The sequence below is a fragment of the Aegilops tauschii genome, chromosome 6, assembly GCF_002575655.3.
Source record: "Aegilops tauschii subsp. strangulata cultivar AL8/78 chromosome 6, Aet v6.0, whole genome shotgun sequence".
NCBI lineage: Eukaryota > Viridiplantae > Streptophyta > Magnoliopsida > Poales > Poaceae > Aegilops > Aegilops tauschii.
In genome coordinates this window covers 176,038,135-176,043,800 of record NC_053040.3, presented here as the reverse complement: position 1 = coordinate 176,043,800, position 5,666 = coordinate 176,038,135, and positions in this window count along the sequence as shown.

Genomic DNA, 5,666 nt, shown 5'->3' with positions numbered 1-5,666 from the left:
AGCACTCTATACCAGATATACTCAGACATGCAGGAGTAGGGGTATTATCTCTCCGAAGAGCCCCGAACCTGGGTAAACTACCGCGTGCTATTCGCATACCCACTCCCGGGCCTATCAGCAGCAGTCTTGCCCTCACACGAAGCCACCTTGTGGCATATGTCGTCCTGCACCCCCCGTGAGAATACCACGACATTTGGCGCCCACCGTGGGGCGGTACTATGCTACCGCGCTGCTGCTGGTTTCGCAGTCCGGGCGGGACCATCTTCGCCATCACCACCGCGGCGTCGCGTCGTTTCTCCGGTAGCGCACGGGGGCTCGACAACGACCCGCTCCCGGAGCGGCCGCGCGGGACGGTGCGTCCTCGTCGTCGGCCTCGCCGCCTTCGTCATCACCATCGTTGCGACACCGGCTGTTCGTCCGCGCGCGCGCCGCGCGCGGTGCCTCGCTTCGGTCGGCCGCATCCATCCACGCACCGCTCGCGTATGCTCCCCTCCGCGTTGCGCCTTGCTTCGGCCGAAACGCGTGTTCACTCCTCCACATACCATCTATGCAAGCTAGCTAGATGCAAGTCAAACAATGGTCAAACCATTAGCCATACTCTTCACAGATAATAGCCATACACTCTTCGTACACTATCCAGATGCAAGTTGGATAGTGTGTGTATATTGGTCAGACAATAGCCGGACATTGGTCAGATGCTAGCTACTCCTTCTCCTCCTCCCGCGACGTCCGCCGCCGCCGACGAGCTCTTGCTCCGACTGCCGTCGGGCCTCCTTCTCGTCTCGAGTTACGAGCCTTGCCTGAGCTCCACCACCATCTGTTCCAGACTCTTCTTTCTCTCGCGGCCATCCTGCCTGGTCTCTCTCTCTCTCTGTGGATTGCTTCCTCCTCTCACGTAGTAATACAAAAGATGGAGAGTAAAAATTCCTAGAGACGTGAATTCCCAGCGAAAGCAGAGATCCATCCCGTGGGTGCGCCGGCTGCGTGGCCACTTGCGACCACGCCCGCGATGTAACATCCCAAATTTCCCATTTGGAATGTTTTACAATTGTAGCTAAGCATCTATGCATATTGCTTGAATTGAGTGACATTTGTATTATTTCAGAGGCTTTTGAGTTTGTTGGAATTTGGATTCAAATTGGCAGTTGAATTTATTTCAAACAATGCCTGACAAATACTTGAGCAAAAGTATGAGAGGAGTAAACATGACACTCCAAAAATGTCAGAAGAAAAATATTGCCAAAAAGTTTGAATTTAAATTTGAAATTTATTTGGGATTTCCAGAAAATTGTTTTTTTTTAGTTTGAGTTTTACCTCTGAAAAATGTCCACGTTGTAGGATTAATTCCCCTGAGAATTTTGATATATATATGTCCTATATAAAATAATATATATTTCTCTATATTTTTTTCTTTCTCTCTAATTCAAAAAAAAGGCCCCAGGCGCCAGCCCGGCCAACCGGCCCAGCCAGCGCCGAGCGCAGCCCACCAGCGGGCCATGCGCAGGCCACCGACGCCCGAGCCGGCCTGCCCCAACGCCCGATGCCCGAACCCCCTCGCCCTCGCTCGCCCGTTCGCTCCCCTCTCCCTCCCCCTCACTGACCCGCGGGGCCCGCCCTCTCTCTTTCCCCTCGCCCACGCTATGCCGCGCCAGAGCGCGTTCGCCGCCGCTGCCGCCTCCGAGTTCCACGGGATCGCGCTCCGAAGCCGCCCCCTCCTCCAAGTTGATGTCCTATAAATACCTTTGCCTCTCCTCTCTCGATCCCCCTAAAACCCTAAGCTCAACCCCGCCCGTAGCTCGCGCCCTCTCCGTTCGCATCTCGCCGCCGCCACCTCGGTTCACCGCCACTTTCGTCGCCGGTGAGCACCCCCTGCCCTTCCCTACTACTCCACCGGAACCGCCGCTTCCACGCGCACCCCCCTGACACCATCTACCTGCCCAGGAGCCCCCGAAGCCGTCGCCCTGACCTCGTTCGCCGCCCGCCGGAGCTGCAGAGCACCGGGCTCTGCACCGCCTCGTCCCCGCCGCTCCAGTCGCCCCCGAGCTCCACCGAGACCACCCTCGACCTCGCCACGCTCCGCCGCATCTCCCCGACGTCGCCGCCGCCGCCCAGGACCACCGGAGCAGCTGCGCCGTCCACGCCCGAGCCGCCGTTGTCCGTCGCCGTCGTCGCCACACTGTAAGTCGCCGGAGCCGCCCTCCACCGTTCGATCTGCAATCTACGGAGTAGATTACAAGTAGTGAAGGGTTAGGTTTATTTGTTTAGATCGGTTTTAGTTTCGGTTTAGATCGGTTTATTTTATGTTGTGGTTTAGTTGGACCGGCCGACTGGTTTATTTCTGTTAGCCCGTGGACGCGTTGGATTATTAAACGCTTAGGCACTATTTACTTTTAGAACGCTCACTGTTTCGGCCCGTTAGCGCGTTAGTTTTATTTTCGTTTTATTTTCGTTTCTGTTTTAAAACAGAATAGTTCCAATCTTGAAAAATCTATATCTTTTAGGTTATTTATTATTTTTAGTTGATTCTTTTTTTGTTAGTTTGCAAAATTGTTGTAGTTTCTGTAGAAAATAGGTTTAGCCATGTTTAAATTATTAGAAATAGTTTTATATTAGATTTAGACAGATTAGTTTTTCTGCCATAAATTGAGTTAGGATTTTTTTTTAGTGATTATTTTTTTCTACTGCTTAGTTTTGACCATGCCTAGCAGTAGGAACTTGTTTTGGTATTTTAGATTTAATAAACAATTAATTTTAGGTCGAAATCAAGTTTTTCTTGTTTATTTAGCTAGCTACTGTTTTCCTACTGTTCTAGTTAGTAAATAATTTTATTTTTGTTATGTTATAGTTTATTTTAGATTAGTTTCTGTAGCTACAGAGGATGAACTTTTATTTATAGTAGAATAAAATTTGTTATTTTATTTTCTTTGCTAGCATTGTTTTAGGCATAATAGGAGTTCTATAATAGCTTTTGATGTGATTCTTTTTGCTCCTAGTTTGTATGATGTTTTTCCTTCTGTTAGTTAGCAAAACCAATGCTTAGGTTCTGTTAAGAAAGGTTTTAGTTGTGTAAAACTATTTCTTAGTTGTTGCTTGATATGATGAAAACCTTGATTTGTTTTCTCCGAGTTTTTCTTTGGTTTTGGTTTGAGTACGTGGGTGTTTTAGTTCAACTTGCTGTTATGTTATATTGTGCTATACTTATTTGTGCTATTGTTTGACTCGGTAGAATTTCCGGAGTGCGAAGCCTGCTATTACGATTCGTTAGCTTTCGAAGACCGTCAGCCAGGCAAGTCATTTGATCATGTTTTTACAATACCTATGATTTTATTGCATTAGAGTTATACCTCCCCACCATGCATGCAGTAGGAGAATTTTGTTAAGTTATGTTCTTAAGTAGTATCATGAGGTAGGATGAACCCTTCTCCCTTGTTACCAATGCCCGGGACGATGTAGTTTATTTTGCTATGCTCGTAGACGGGGTTGGTTGAGTGATTCATAAGGGAGATGTGAGAGTCAAGATGATGACAACCCCATGACGTCAAGCTCAAGATGGACTTCAAAATTCACTACTGGGTGGAGGACGGTTGACGGGCACCCTGGAGAAACCAGCGGATGGCCGGGATGCATGGAGAAGCGCCATGACATCTTGCGGAAAGCTTCACCCAGCCACGAAGAGACGGATGGATACCCCATTGACCGGAAGCTTACCTGTGCAGCCGCAAGCCATTATGGGCTCTGGCTTGGTTGACCCTAGGCGTGACTCTGGCCGGACGGTGCTACGAGATGTAGAAGAACGGTAGGATTGGATGGGCACCGGCAGTGGCCCAGAGGAACTCTTCGGAAGACCCTGTTTCGTTCGTCCCGTCTTCAAACACCAGGCAGTGCGAAGACTTAAAAGGAGGGAACGTTTCTTGCGGGTAAAGTGCACAAACCTCTGCAGAGTAACAACCTAATCGATTAGCCGTGTCCCCGGTTACGGACAAATGAGCCTCTGGAATTGGAGTATTTCGGATATCTCAACACTGAACTTAATAAATTAATTGAGGGGGTTATTTAATAATTGGGAACGAGACATTGGTTGGCGGAACCATCTCAATAACTACCAACAATTTTGTAGTAATTGCAAACAAGTCCTTGTTGTAGGGAAAAACCGGCTTTTTCGCAAAACAATGAAACTTAGAGCCCCACAGCCAAATTGCATATAGTATTAGTAGTTTTATTGTTGTTCTCTTTTCATGACTTGCCAGCATATTCAAAATGCTGACCTACACGGCTGCAACGTCTTATGTTGCAGAGGAGTTTTCCGACCAGGAGTGAGGCTACGATCCACGCTTGGCGATGGCCCTTTGGAGTCGGATGGACTCGCTATTCGTCTACGCTTCCGCAGCTTTATTTAGTTTATTTCTCATGAGTTGGCCTTCGGCCGAATTTATTATGATGTAATAAAGACTCGATATGAGAATCGTGTAATAAATTCAGGTGTGATTGAACTTTGAATCTTTGCATCAATGTACTGTGTGTGCCAGCATGATCTTGGGATGGTACAGCTACACAGAGACTTGACCGATTTCAGGTCGGGTCGTTACACGCGACCACTAGTGCTCCGCCCGTGTGCCTCACCTTGACGCTACTGCGCACGCTCCGCCTCCCCCGCGGCGCGCCGCCGCTGGCCAGGGCCTCCACCCGTCCGTGGCTCCATCCTGGAGCGCCTCGACGCCGGGCTCCTCTCCGCCATCCGCGCCCGTCGTGCTGCCTCATCCCGCGGGCCGGCTCGCCGTCCGACCTGGTGCGCCGCCTCCCCGCAAGTCGGTCCCGCGTCGGCCGCCTGCACGCGCCCGCGCTGGGTTGCCCCTACGCGGCCCCAGGCTCGCGCCGTCATCCGCTCCACGCGTCTGGTGGCCTTCCAGCTCCGCTGGCTGCGCCCACCTTGCATCGCCCCCAGCCGGCCGCTCGTACGAGCCGCCTCCTGCCCTGCGCGCCTCGCGTCGCCGCCTCGGCGCCGACGTCTCTAGAACTCGGCCCGTCTGGTTCTGCCTGCGCCGGGCCTGGCTCCGGCCTCCGCACTCGCCGGCTGCTGGCCTCCCGCGCCGGGTCCGGCCTCCGCGCTCGCCGGCTGCTGGCCTCCCGCGCCGGGTCCGGCCCCCGCGCCCGCCGGCTTGCTGCTCCAGCCAGCAGCTGGCTTCCGCCCGCTTCCCGGCCTGCCGGCTTCTGCCGCAACCCGGACGCCGGCTGCTGCCGCCCTGCTCCTGCCGACTGCTTAGGCAAAGAAAGAAAAAAAAGAAAGAGCCGGCTGGGTCAACACAGTGCGCCGGCTGTGCAAAAGAAAAAAATGAAGAGCTGTGTCCGACTGCTCAAAGTCGGCTGGGAGAAAAAGAAAAGGGTCGTCTGCCCGCTGTGGCCGAGTGCCCGATCCGGCTGAGAAAAGAGGCCAGTTGCTGGAAAAAAAATTGTTGCCGGTGGAGAAAAGTCAGGCCGGATGCCCAGCCGACTGCTCGTGCAGAAGAAGCGTCCGGCTGCCGACAGCCGGTAAAAGAAGAAAGAGGGCGCTGCCAGACGCCTTGCCGCCTGGCCGGCTGTCCACGCCGGCTCGGCCGCGTCCCGCTCACCCCCTGGCCGGTCAAGCCCGACCGGCCGGACCCTCCTCGAACGCTCAGAGGCTCGGGGGC